At 39.5% G+C, this 15,000-nt stretch overlaps 2 pseudogenes; both read left to right on the top strand.

Moving 5' to 3' along the window:
- Nucleotides 1-10,585: 10,585 nt before the first annotated feature.
- LOC149037660 (uncharacterized) lies at nucleotides 10,586-13,182 on the top strand (annotated as a pseudogene).
- Nucleotides 13,183-13,650: 468 nt separating this feature from the next.
- Nucleotides 13,651-14,809, top strand: LOC149037659 (uncharacterized; annotated as a pseudogene).
- Nucleotides 14,810-15,000: the final 191 nt, after the last annotated feature.

The raw sequence follows: 15,000 nt of genomic DNA, 5'->3' as shown, positions 1-15,000 counted from the left end.
AAGGGAGAGGAGCTAGAGAAGATAAAACTTATTAATAAGCGGGTAAAAAAGAAAGGCATTTGCTCTTCAAGAAATAATTTTGCTATCATTAGCTGTGCGAACTGAGAATTTATAATCGAAAGCAACCTCAACGATCAGTCATTTTACAAAGAAGACAAATTATAAGAGCTAGTCCAGGAGAAATCAAGCGTGATCATTGGCAGAACAATAAATGTTCGTTGTACCATGATCAGTCCAGTCCTAGAAAGGAGTATTTCAGGTAAACTCGGATGTTTAAAAGACTTTGCGAGACGACCATGCGATACAAAGTAAACCTCAACGTACTAAGTTTGTTTTATTTCCTTTACTGTTGCAGTGGTATCAACAGAAAGTTTACACCCTTTTATTTATTCATGGAGACCCACAGCACCTAAGAGTCGCCTTTTTGTTTCAATGTTTTCAAGTGTCCATTCTCGTCTTTTCGTAATGCCCTCTAAGTACATTTCATCTATAATCATATGAAAAATGAAAGTTGTTTCAATTAAAAGTCTATTTTAAAAACGTATTTAAATTTTATTCGGCAATCTTGACAACTTTGCACAGAAACTAACAACTTTCACTGAACTAGAACCGCAAAAAAAGCCGAAAAAGAAAACTGGCGAAATTAATTAAAAAGAATATATAATATGCAAAGAGATGGCTGATAAGTAATAAGTTATACAACGTCCTGTTTTCATTATCTGCATTTAAGTCCTGCGAAATATATTTCGCAGTATGTCCTCGATAGATTGTCGGATGTCTCTCATTCTCCAGCAATAAATAACAGGATTTAGAGATGAATTTATGAACATTAGTGTTCGAGAGTAATCAAACAAACCAGTTGAAAAGTCCTTAGATATTTCTCGGTCAAGAAGACTGAAATAAAATGGCAAATAACAGGCTAAAACACAAAATATACATAAAATGTGCTGACCGCGGATTTCCTCAGCCTCAAGGCATTTGCCAAGTCACCATTCTGTGCTGCTTGTTTTACTTGTAAAGCTTAATCTGGTTTGCGTGGTGTCTAACTGCAAGGTAAAGTCTGACGCTTATAACAGTTATGAAAATGAAGCATAGACTCCGAGCGATGATTGCGATAATCATAGTGTTAGCGGTTTTCATACTTCATCAAGTTTCCCACTTTAACCATATACATAAAAGGGAGTCTAAGTTAAATTGCATGTTTTTGTTTTAATTTGTAACAGATGGCTGCTTTGCTGTAACGTTAAATATAGAGCAACGAATAAACAACTCTTAATTTTTTTTCTCAGTGCCTGAGCGGGCGGTATTCTACAAATCCTTCAATATGATTGGTTCTAAGAGTGGGTAAAATTCTCCCATTTGGCCCGCGCACAGCGGGCGGAACCCCATCCGTTGCGAGTTGAGTCGCGGGTACATCCCCACTTTTGTTGCAAGTTTTCATAAACATATTTTGTTTTGCCGGCTAGGCAGCAGTTTTGGGCAAAGACTTGAGTTACGACCTATAGCCGAAAAGAAAACTGAATTGTTAATTTTCTCCTCTCTCTCTATCATCACAATTGGATTCGAAATGAATGTTGTGGTAGCAAATGTTTACACGCGGCTTAAAAACCGTTGGTAATTTAATAATCCTTCACAAAAAGTAACATAAGAAGTAAAACGCAAGTTTTGGCTGTTTTATGAATTTACAACAGCCGAATTCAGAGGAACATGAAGATTTCTCGAGGTAACGGCGCAGTAAAACTCTGCTACTGTGTCTGATGTGGCTTTCCGCTCAACACATCGGAAAGGATATCAGAGTAAGCTCGTAGTTGTTCACTCGAAGGGCGGCCGATGTAATTTCTGAGGCCTGCTTCACTGCGAAGACCGCAGTTAGCTGTGTTTGAGTTTTATTACCGTACGTAAGCTTACAATCTTATGCCTGGTTCACACTTAGGATAAAAATGTAAACGCAAACGCTATTGCAAATGCAAGGATTTACACGTGAACTACCCCAACGCAAATGCAAATGCAAGAGACAACACAAAGAATGAAAACACTTTTATTTTCTTTGGCTTGCATTTGCACTTGAGTTCGCTTCCTACACTTGTGAACCGAGGCAACTGAAAACACAACGCGTGAACCACAAGTTCAATCGTTTACATGCCACCACGGCCAGTTCAACATAAGATGGCGTCGACGTCGTTTTCCGACAAAAGTTTTCTGGAATTTGAAGATAAATAAAAAAAACAATCTTCCTTGAAAAGATGTGGCCAGAAAGAGGTTCTAAAAGACAGTAAGTTCAACGAAAGAATGTAAACATAAACAGTAAATACATCATCAATGCAGGTATACAATGACTCCCCTCGAACCATTTGGTAAACAGTTGAAGGGTAAATATTCTTCTCGGAGCACATATGATGACTAGTAGAAGAATTGATGTCATAGATAAAATCAGAAACTCAGACTCAGGAGCAGTATTTTGAACGGTGCCAGTAGAGATAAAGATTGCCTCATCGTGTGAATTGTGCTGAACATTACGGCGGCGCAGGATATAAAGGCGTTCAAGACAGGAATGAGGATGTACGAAAATGTACGACCTTTCTGTGGTCAAAAATAAAACTGTTCTGAGAGCTGCCACAAAGAATTTTACGATAAACTGACTTCCCGTTTCCGGACTGGAGATCGCGATCTTTATGAGAGAAAATTTTTTTATTAGTTCGTTATTTTCTTGTGATACTGAAACTTGTGCACACTTTAAGTCAATGATATCACCTAAAGCTGCCAACTGTCATTTTCTGTACTCATAAAATCAAGAAAAAAGGAGAGGGTTTTGCTCAGCTACTTAGCGCTAATGTCTGGTAATATGCCAATGGTTGATCTCACCTTTTCAAAATTTAATGTATTTTATAATATATGGCAAGATAAGTGACCCTCCGGCTTTAACCCTTGAACTCTCAGAGGTGATTAATATGTAATCTCTCCCTAAGATATCCACAAATTATCCTGCAAACAGATAATTAGAATACTCAAACTTATCGAATAAAAGCTTCAACCTTGATCTAATATCAAAATCTTGTAACTCATTTATAACGAAATGAAACGGTTTAAGCTCAGCGTTCGTATATCGAAGTAAGGATTGTTCAATCACGCTTTTGAAAACCTGTCGCAATTTGTCATATCGTAAACTGTCCTATTCCGCCGGGAACACTTACTCGTTACAATTTTTTTAGGAACACTTGTCGCACATTTCAATAAAAAGCTGTCGCACTTTGTACAACACTTGTCCCACTTTGTTATAAATTTGGTTTACATGATCGAAGGGCGAACAGACCCAAATTTCTTTTTGAACACAGGAAACCTTTCGTGCTACCTAAGCCGTGAAGTAACTTCAGACTTGTTAAAAATTTTTCTCAATCATCCTTCCTAATCAGCAATAAACAAAAATCATTATTATTTATTTTAGAGTATTAGAGCAATGAGAACAAGAGGGCTTTCAGACATTTTTTAACTGCTGTTAAATGAATTACACGAATTGAAGCAAATACCAGCGATGTTTTCTGAAAAAATAATTTTAAACTTCGCTAACTCATAAATCATTTCAGCAAAACTTCCCTACCATTTTCTGAAACGCTAGTTCATTCTAGTCACTGTGTTTCACGCGTATCTCGCTCAGGAGCGTTCATTAGCACATTACAGCGAACGAATCAGATTGCTTGAAACATAAGATCGCTGATTGGGCATATGAATATTCACCGCTACGACAATTTTTTCCATGCTGTGTCAACAACATGTAACAACATTTTCTCTTGAACAAGGAACTTAATTGCGTGAAAATGTTTCAATGAAGTAAAGCGTGATATTGAACATCATACCGACACTCTTTGTAATTACAAAAGTTCTGTTCAACATCATTCCATAAAAAGAACAATCGATGAGAGCAAGATAACGGCGTTTTTGCCCACTAGCACGGTATATAGATGAAGTCTTTCGTGGTAAGACATAATTTTTTCGATTGTTATGACCTGTGGTCAAGATTTGTGACCAATTTTTCAGTAACTTGGCCTCAGTCTCACCTCCACAGTTAACAAAGATCCTAAATAGATATATATAACTGTTCGTATTACACCATTTGTGTAAATCATTTGTATAATTTACCCCTCTATGCAAAGTCGGGTTTTGATTTTATAATGCACCAAGCTTTTTTTGCCGCCGAATTATTCAAAAACGGGAAATTATCTCATAATCTTCATTCCATGCTTGTTAATCACAGGTCGACAGGAAGGTCGCTAGAAAAGTCGATTGGACTGTTTGTCTTGTGGTGCTAGTTTGTTCCTTTAATGGAAAAAGTAGGTTTGATATAGAAACAGTTTTCAATAAAACCCTGTATCATGTGCAGAAAGTTACTTCAAGAAGTATTTCATCGAGGAAGGTCCTAAAAAATCAAGTATTATGTAGCTAAAAGCATGCGACTCAAGAACTTATTTAAACTGGACCGATTCTTATTGGAAAGGGGTATAGATTATTCATAGATTACCCCTTTAACATGTTGGACAATAGATCAGTACTATTTTACAAACCTTAGCAGTGAAGCATTGTTCGAGACGAGAGTCTTTCCCAGAGAATACAAAATTCCGGTCCGGCGCAACCAGGGCTCAAACCTCGATCCCTTCGATCAGAAATTCAGCCGTTCCACGCTTTTAGTTGGTACATAGCAGCGAGATAAATTGAGTTGAACATTAACAGTTGATGGAAAACGGTCTTTGATATTAAAACAAAATCCTTTATTTGTTCGCAAGCACAAAGACGTTTTGTGCCCAACTCAGCTTATAGCTTATCAGTTATCGTTCAGAGTTTTTATTAAGGTCGTACATCGAGGTACGTTCGACGCTTCCGCCTGCTGTAAGACAGAAAAAATAGAGATTGATGCAGCATTGAACGTTAATTTTACTAACCAATGTGAAATCCGAGTTGGCACTTAGCCATATGCATCAATAATGTGATGAAATGAGATATTTCGTGAAATAACGTTAAGAAACCCTCGAGCGAACGATCGAAAAGCAACATGAAAATCAAATGCCATATTCTGTTTCCTTTGCCATTGCATCTGAGCACAACACGATATCGAGACAATCTTTGGTCGTTCCAGCAGTCCGAGATAGCGTTGAAACCTTGAAATCAAGTAGCATGGCAGTCGACAACCTCACATAAATCCCTGGTGTCGCTAACAACCTGATTATTGTGCTTTCTCTTTCGTCGACCGCTAAATTGCAAAAATTAAAATCTCTTTTTTCATTTTAGGTCAGGATTGTGAAGACAGTTTACTAATGACACTACGAAAAATTCATCGAAGCGTATTATGGGAGGGCAAAGTTTTCATGTATCCCGCTGGCCATGGCAGGTAGCACTGATCTCAGATGGTGAAAAAGTCTATGGGGGGGCTCTGGTAACTTCTAACTGGATTGTGACAGCTGCTCACTGTTTCGATAAAGGTATACCATGAAACATGCCCTTCTCAAACTAATTGATACATTCGTGGTTTTAGATCTAAAAAGATCAAAGAAACATAACGAAAAGGTGAAAGAAATGAAAGTTCCCTCAGGTCACATCTTATTCAGATGTTCTTTTCACTTCGTAAAATAAAAGTAGTGTTCGCACGGGTGGGTCATGTCAAAGCCCACTTTTAAAAAATTATCGTTTCAAAGAAAATAACACTAGAAATCTCCCGAATTTATTAATAGCCATGATTTTAGGAAATGATGGGACACTGAGAGGTCTCTCAATCAATATACTCAGTGCAATTGAAGAACTTATCACCTTTATTGTAACAACAGGTCAAAATATTGATATTCACAAGAGTGTGATGATTAACTAAGTTAAATTTCTTTGCAGTTTTTTACGTCTAACATAGGAAAGGTGTCAATGGCCATTGCACCTTGATTCCCGACCATAGAAGGCCAACGCTTCCCACACTGTATAGATATAAAAATCCATCTCACAGACCCTGATTTTTCTGCGACCTTATCAATCTCCATTTTCCTAACAGGGCAGAATTTCTTCTTTCACAGATGCTATCCCAACTCACTAGAGTGTTATAGCAGGTGAACACAATTTAAAAGTGAATGGATCTCTCAAAAGAAGCTTGGAGATTTCTAAAATCTATCTTCACCCACAATATACATCTAACGCATCAACGTACGAGTTTCCGTCGGACTATGACGTTGGTGAGTAGAATTTGAAGGAAAAAAACTAGAGAGCAGAATGGAATACAGAAGTATATTTTCGTAAAGGAAAGCCCAATGGTAATCAGGTCAACTTACATATGCGGCTTACAGAAAACTCTAGCATACTTCAAAGGGATATTCTTCTCAGGTCGAGGGCTGCAAGTCTGCCCCATACACAAATTGAGTTTTTTAATCAGCAGATTGTATTGATAAAACTAAGAAAGCCTACAGTGTGTGGATAAGTAGATTATGGATTATTGAAAAAGTCGAAAACTAAAGGAGGTAGGGGTGAAAGGGAATGGAAGTGTACCTTCATGTCCCCTTCGTTTATTGATAGAACTTGGCAGCTCGATTAGTGAGAAAAGGCCTGTACTGAAGAATAGAGGCTGTAGATTTTGATTTTTATTCATTAAATTCAATTCAAATTCATCTCATTAACAGACCAATACATATGTGACGAAAACAGACTATGAGCTGAGGGAACCGATACGCCATAAATGCCCCTCAAACATTGGTAATTATTTTTTATATCTAACTTTAGCGAACGGTCATGAGTATTAACGTTTTGCACATCAAGCCATCAAAAGCGTGAAGTGTGAAAGGTCACCACTGAGGTTTACTCTAAAAAAAAGCCCCAGTTTATACATTCCCTAAATTTTACAAGCAAAGATACGGATGGTGGAATAAATGTAAGAGTTAAACAAAAATATCTATCTTGAATTTACCTCTCCTGTTAAAAAAATCGATGTTGAAATATGTTTTATTTTACATAATGATACAGTAAGCAAAGCCGCTCGATCTCGCTTCCGAGCGTCGCAACGTTTCCTGATTTTAGCTATCAAAATGATGATATAGCTATAGAACTTAAGGCTCCATCATCTTTCTAGTGTTTTAAATTGTTGGAGTATTAATAGCGCAAGAGCATGAACCCCTTCGTTTTGAGAGAAATTGAAAATATCAATGCAAACGAACCATCAGGTCTAAACTACAACGGATCGCAGCTTTCTTTTTTCTTTTTTTTTTTGATTCTCGCATCTATGGTCCGATACATAGCTTAATGTGTGAATTGGAGGGATGATCATTCTTTGATTTAAGATATTCATTAATGAAGCATTAGAATTCAGAAGTACCAGCACAGAGAGAAAGTGTTTAGATTCCTTGATGTTTAAATTTTCCAAGCCTTGAACGTAATACCGATATAAGTGACCTCTAAATTCGGTTAGTTTTATAGCTTATAACTTTTTAAGTTGGAAATAGCGCGGGGGAGGGGGACGCGATGTTTGATCGAGCGGGTACTCGGGTACTAATGTTCTAATCATGTCTTGTCAACCTGAAGATTTATAACGGCCTCATACATGAAAGGGCCCTCTGCGCAGGTTCAGCTAAAGGAGGAGTGGGACCGTGTCAGTTTGACAGTGGAGGACCGCTGGCGTGTCAAGAAAGTGGGTTATGGTACCTTTCTGGCGTCGTTTCGTGGGAAGTGGGGTGCGGAGAGCCCAATAAACTCGGTGTGTACGGTGATATGAGTGTTCTGATGGATTGGGTGAAAGATATGGTTGCTGCAGACGCTCATTTCAAGTGAGAATGAGATTACCTCGCCAGAGAAAACAATCTATTGTGACGTCCAATCATCATCGCCCAACAACTCTTGTCGATCTGTGATCTGAGATAAGGCATGTACTGAACTATTTATAAACTAAAACACAATCACTCCACCGAAAACTTCTGCTTAAACCTTCGGTGTGTTCATAAAATGCTGATTCGGACGCCGTAATGAAGGTGGACGGGTTAGACAGCATCCATGAGCTTTCACTGGGGGAGCCATTGTTGTTGTTTATGTTTTTTGACATTCTGTCATTACTGTGCTTATGTGTTGATTTTTAGTCATAGAGTTAATAGCGTTATGGGGAGATGCTATTAATGGGGAGTCATCATAAATCTCTAGAAATCTCACTAATACTATTTGGTTGCGAGAGAATTCCTGAAGCTTTGGAACTTTCTGAAACGTTTTACTACGAATCGAAATAATGATGCATTTCTAAAAGTACCGGACTGAAATGCCGTCTTGCCCGGATTACTAATCACCAGGACAAGTAATAAACTGCTAAAGTTTGAAATTGTTATTATAACTGTTAGAGGAATAATCATCCCTTGTCTCTAGTTTCAGAATTTTATTCAGTCGCAGTTTTCGTTGAGTTCAATTGAGTTCTTCAATACTTACTCTGTAATTGTTGTCTTCAGCATAGACCGACTGCTCAAAGAGGCTACATGGAACTGCTGTGATCTGGGTTTTTTTTATTTGAATCAGTATACTAATACAATGCTTTGAACACGAGAGTAACATCTGATCGTGTAGTCTGGTCGTCCGCGTGAGACTAAGGATGCAAGAGAAGAATTGTTGTCAGTGCGACCCTCGCTTTGTCCTCGATAGAAGCAGAATAACTGGAGACCTGCCCTACGGCCGTAAACTCTCAAGATTCAAAGGCACAAAAAATTAAAACGAGGCAAAGTTGAAGGTTTTCCCAACTAGTGTATTCAAATCCTAACATTTCGCTTTTTTTTGCAACATGGCATATTAAAGATGAGAGTGATCTTTGCAGTAATGGACACTACCTAAGCAGTAGTGAAAATTAAGCCTAAAAACATTCAGGCCTGTACGGGAGTTAAGCCCATGACCTGTGCATTACTCTAACAGCTGAGCCAACAAGCCAACAAGGAGCTAGTAGTTTTTTTGGTTCGTAATATACCCGTGACGAGATGAATCAATGGCTGTAAATATTTGAAAATCATATGCGAGAACTGCTGATTAACAAACAAGTATAAGAGTGATCTACGAAGTAATGAACACTACCTAAGCGGTAGCGAAAATTAAGCATGAAAAAAACAACAAAATGACCAGCTCTCGATTAGCTTAGCTCAGTTGGTAGAGCACTGCACCGGTATCGCAGAGGTCATGGGTTCAATTTTCACTACTGCTTAAGTGGTGTTCTTTACTGCAGATATCACTCTCACCTTCACTATTAATCTGCAGTTCAAACATAAGACATTCCGTTATTCACAGTAGTTAATAACATATTTACATATTTACAGGGCTCATCATGCAAGCTTGGGATTTCAAAGCCTGTTTACATAGATGTGGGGGACCCCAAGTAGGTAAGGTAACCCGCCTAGCCGTAGTCGAAAAAATGGCCCACTTTAACATACAATCTTACAAACCCGGGATGCCGGGGTGAAGTTTTTCGAATAAAGGGGGCAAGTTTCTAAAGAAACTGAGGTGCTGCGTCTGAGAGAGAGTATAACAGATAATTTAATGTTAACAACCGAGTTGAAAGCGTAAATTGGCCACCGTAAAGAGTGGATATGGCATTCTGTCGCCTTTCCCAAGATCTAGGCGGTTCAGAAAGCCGCAAAAATTTATCTTCCAAATCGGCACTCTTAGTCCCCGCAGTATCAACGAGCACTCTTCATTCACCTAATTTTTTTATGTTTTCTCGTCACCATATTCCCACCGATAGCGTAGCTCCATTTTCTGCATATAAATCCACACACAACCCACAATTCCTCCAATTGCTCTGACGAAAGGCTAACTTTCGAGACGTCAGCAGTTAAGAGGCTGTCCGCGTAAGAACGTATAAGGCAAATTTCGGTCCTGTACTGATTTCCCTAAGTTTTTCAGTGAAAGTCAACAATTCTATCCCATGTACAAATATCACATTTGTTTTGATCAGTTTTATTATTTTTTTTATTTTTACGAGACAATTTTAAAGGTCACCCCAAACTGCTCAATTTGTCTTCTGTGACCCCTATAATTAAGCTTAAATGTCGAGCGCTACCAAATCCTTATTTCCCAATCTACAAAGCTTATTATTTTACATATTTAAGAATGGCTTTATTTAAATACTTCAAAGGTAAAACGATTGCATTCTGTAAAATTTTTACCGAGTTATGAAACTTTCAAAATACCTTATCGTGAGCTTTGTATTGTAGGAGTTTTTTCGGTATTTTGTGACAAAATTTTGTATTATATTTTTATGACCATTTTCATTTTCTACGAGGCGCCAAAAAGGAGCCGTGTGTTTCTGTTTCACCTAATTCAATTACTGATTAATTTGGAAAAAGGAATTCGACGGCAGCTACATTTCCTTTCATTACAGTTACATCTCTTCAAAAAGACACGAAATGTTTTTTGATTAAAGCTTATGAAAGTAAAACTTTTCAACTTTTCTGTGTGGCGTTTCTATTTTTTGCGAAATAATATTTGGCAAACTTGTTTATTTCTTCCTAATTCAATTAAAATCTGTCGGGAACAAAAAGATTTTTCGGCAAGATTTTCAGACAAATCCGAGACAGTGTTTCTTGCGACGTTTTCTTTATTAGCACTAAAAATGTCTGTTGTTCCCCCAAATTGTTCTCTTTACGAAATACTTCAAAGTCCGTGCGGTTCTAGTAGGGAGGAAGTAGAGCATGTTTTGCTCTCGGAGTGTAACGCAGATATATCCGCCCATTTGGCTAGCTGCCACTTGTCAAAATGCAGTGAAGTTACAGAAGCTAAGTTAATCATGGCGAGAGCGGGGATTCAGCATTTGTTGAGAATTCAGCTCGAGGGAATGACCATCTACCCGAGGCACAGACACTTACTGGGAAGATTCTGGCGAGGTCCAAGATCGTGCCGATACCCTGGCCATACTGGGAAAGTTACAAGTGTGACGGGCAGCCACGTCATAACCTTTCAAATAGCTGACGAAATAAGACTTATATTCAAAGAAATCGCTGCTGTAGGATCACGTAAGTACCAATAGCCTTGTGGCTCTCTCTAGTTCTGTTTCCTCAAATGTCAATACCCCTAGAAGTTTTCGTTGTTGTTGGTCACATGTCCATTTCCCTTGGTTAGTTATTGGTGTCGCAATCGTAAATACAAAAATGCGTGTTTTATCATCAACTAAGGAAATTTCTTTAATTCTTTAATTCTTTTATGCTATTGCTACACTAAAACTACTGGGCAGCCTTGCTAGTGGTAATGAAGGAAACAAATATAGTCCTGAGCGGTGAATCTGCATCTCCTTCCCATGCCTCGCGCGATGTCGCCCCTCTTTTACTCGTCTCTACGGTTCGAAAAAACTTTTCCTTTATCTCACACGCACAACGACAAGTGTTACGCACGATAGAGACTATAGGTCTCCTAGATGTGTTTGAAACGCCCAGTATTTCTCTTAGAAATGATTTAGGCTAAGCTAGACGATGACAATGACGATGATGAAGACGACGACGATTTATCAGTTGTATTGATGCAACTTTATAGCTATTTGCACCACTTGCCGGAAGAAGCATTCTAAGCGACTGTTGAGTTTGGGATGGCACAGTTCTACCAAAGGTTCAGTCAACCAGGAAGCTGCGGATTCTGAGAGGTTTGTTGGATATTTTATTGTTTCTAAGATACCTCACCACGCAAGGTGTTTATTCGCATGCCACGCCATACATCGAAAGCGCATGCCTGAGACATAGATTGTGTTGGTGGCTGCAGATTTAACTTTCTCTGGGATAACACAGTTACCCCTCTTTTCCTTTGTGAATCCCTTTCTTTACCGACTCGTTCCTTCGAAGAGAACATGTCAAATAATGTCCGTTCATACGGTCAGTAAGATTGTTTAATCTTATAGAGCGGCCAAAGCTGATGCAAGAACAGCCATAGAAGCACGTGCTGCTGAAATGGAAACAACGCCATTTCATCAGATTTCTACCCCTAATAGGAAACCCTTTTCTAGTTCCTGTTGGACTCCAGCAACTCCTGAAGCAACTTTCCGTCAGATCCCCTTAAACCGAGATTCTTGGTACTTACAATGCTGCGATGGACGAGGTTGCCAGAAATATTCCTCACAAGCGACAGCCACTACCATCACAGCTTGTCTCGTGGGAAGAAAGCAGTCCAGCCCAGTGACAGTTCTACATCGAGAAAGTGGTTGAAGACTGTATGCTCGTTTGTAATGCGATAGCCCAAACTACGGCAAGACGCTCTTTCACGCCTTGTTGTCTCCAGGTGGAGAAAAGGATGAGACAGCAGAAGCTGATGATTTGTTGAAATCTTTGATGACCGCTTACAAAAACGCCAAAACCAAAAGCATCAAGACGCAAATTCTTATGCGTATAAATACTCGGTTAGCACATTAAAAGAACTTCACTCGCCATATGGAAAGTTGTCTACACGACAGATACAGAGAGCGCGGTGTCATGCAAGAACGATAAGTCCCGGTCAAGTGCCTGAGGAGAAGGTACATCAACGTGTTCGCATTGATATGGCCAAAGTCGATCATTTCGTTGAGTTCATTAATCGCCCATACTTTTATCAAGACGTGTCTTACGGAACTAAATTCCTTAAGCTAGACAGTGGCGAAACCATCGAGATGCGGAACGTGGTGCGTCCAGTGACGTGGTCTACGATGATTAGCCAGTACATACAGTTTTGTCAGGAGGAGAAGTTTGAACTCTCAGTGGCACCACTTTATTCAAAATCCTAGAAGTCAGACAAGCTTCACAGAGAAAGTCTTTACAAGGCCTCGACAATACTGCTGCCGATGGCTCTGCTGGTTTCCAGAAAATTGAAATAATTGTCGATGATCTAGAGAAAGGAGGAATGAATAGGCAATGGTGCGTTGGGGTTAAGGAAAGGCTTAAGAGTGAAAAACGCTACTTAAAGACCAATTATCGCGTTCACTGCAATCCAGAGGAAGCTTTATGTCTTGATCATTGCCGCAAGTTCGCTTTAAGTGACGAAAAAGATCCCGACTTCCAGGAGAAATGCTCCCATCAACACACAGAAAACTGTAACGAGTGTCAAAATCTGCGAAATGTCTTAGATGAAGTCGAAGACAAAGTTCAAGGTCCATTTTGGATCCCTTACGGCAATGAACATCGAGACGATCTGCTATACGACTTCAAACTGGCACAGATATTTTTGAGTGGAAGGCTCATATTGTTCGCTCTGTAAAACAGGAAGTAGCAAAGCAAGATCAGCAAGACGATGAGTGCTAATCAGAACTGTGCATTGGTAATAATGGACTGGGAAATGAAATTCCTTCAGCTTAAATATCGTGAGAAGCAGTCAGATTGGTTTGGCAAGAGAGGATTGAGTTGGCACATCTCGACGGTGATCACACGTGATCCGAACCTTGAAGGAAGACTTGAACTGCGGTCCTATGCCCATCTGTTTGACGCATGCCAGCAGGACTGGTTCGCCGTGTGTTCCATCATAGAAAGCACACTGAGAGAAATTAAGACCGAAAAGCCTCACATCACCTGGGTTTATCTGCGGTCAGATAAAGCTGGCTGTTATCATAATAACTCCCTCATTGCAGCAGCAACAAGAATTGGTAAGCAGGTGGGTTTAGAAGTTTGTCGGTACGACTTTTCAGAGCCAAAATATGGCAAGGACGTATGTGATAGAATTCTGTGTCCGATGAAAACATGCATCCGACGTTCCTGCAACGAAGGGCACGACATTCTATCAGTGGGAGACATGAGGAGGGTACTTTCTGAAAGACCAGTGAAAGGTACATCCGCATGCGTTTGCGAAGTTGACGAGGCAAAGATAACCCTAGAAGTGAACAAGATAGATGGTTTTAGCAAGCTTCACAATGTCCAGTTTGAGGAGAAAGGTATTCGTGTGTGGAGGTCGTACTGAATAGGGCGTGGCAAGGAATTCTCTTTTGACCAGCTGGTGTTAAAGGGCCTAGGGGACACTGGTATCATTGTTAGTGAAAAATTTTTATCTCTTCATGATGCACGTGTTTATCAATGCTCAGATCCTGTGACAGAGAGTTCAGAAGAAGAGAATGACTGGGACGATTCGAATATAAGCACGTTTGAATGTTCCGAGCCCGGATGCGTGAAGAGTTTCCAAACATTTTCAGAGCTCGAGTCACATTTGGACGTAGGGAATCATTGCGTCAAAGATGAAAGGCCGTCAGAAACGCTATATGACAAGCTTCGAAGAGATTGGGCAGACAGATTTACAACGTCAGTCAATGTCACTGAAAATGAACCGTCTAATATCCGCCAAAGTGAAAATGTCTCAATACCTGCATTGCACACTGTCATTATGGGCTGGGCCCTACACAGGCCACGAGCAGGATCCATTAGATTAACTGACAAAGTTAAGAATATCTAACTGCAAAGTTGGACCTAGGGGAACAATCAGGGCTGAAACCTGACTCTCAGCAAGTCTCAAGTGATATGCGCAAGACAAGAGATGAGCAGAATAGAAGGTTGTTTGAACGAGACGAGTGGTTGACTAAGAGCCAAGTACAGGGTTTCTTTTCTCGCCTTGCAGCAAGCAGAAGAAGGTAACAAGCACACTGAGAAATCGAGCACAATCCAAAGGAACTATTTCTAGAGGAAAAAGAAGCTGAAAGACAACAGCTAATGGCGCACATTTCTAGCGAAATGAGGCCGCAATACCCTCTGTCTTACGACGCCTTTAACTTGTGCGAGTGTTCGAGAGATAATAAGCTGAGTCTTTTTAATGTTTCACTGCTTAAAGAAATCTTGCGCTTTTTTAAGTACCATTTAAATCAAGAGACAGGAAAAAAGACCTGGTTGAACAACAGGGTGTCTGAAATAGCAGAGCCCACTTTAATTTGAGTCCTAATTAAAGGGGGATCCTTGTTTTTTCAGTTTTTCATCCTTTAAAACTCACATATTTTGTAACCAATTCCTTATGTCAATGTTTAGTTTGGGTATGAGTATCGGTAAGAAACACCACGCATCAATGATAGCTTGAGCAAGAGCATTTATTGCAATCTAAATA

Source organism: Pocillopora damicornis, chromosome 11 (assembly GCF_964200805.1).
Source record: "Pocillopora damicornis chromosome 11, jaPocDami1.2, whole genome shotgun sequence".
In the NCBI taxonomy this organism is placed as follows: domain Eukaryota; kingdom Metazoa; phylum Cnidaria; class Anthozoa; order Scleractinia; family Pocilloporidae; genus Pocillopora; species Pocillopora damicornis.
This window is presented reverse-complemented; position numbering and strand designations above follow the sequence as displayed.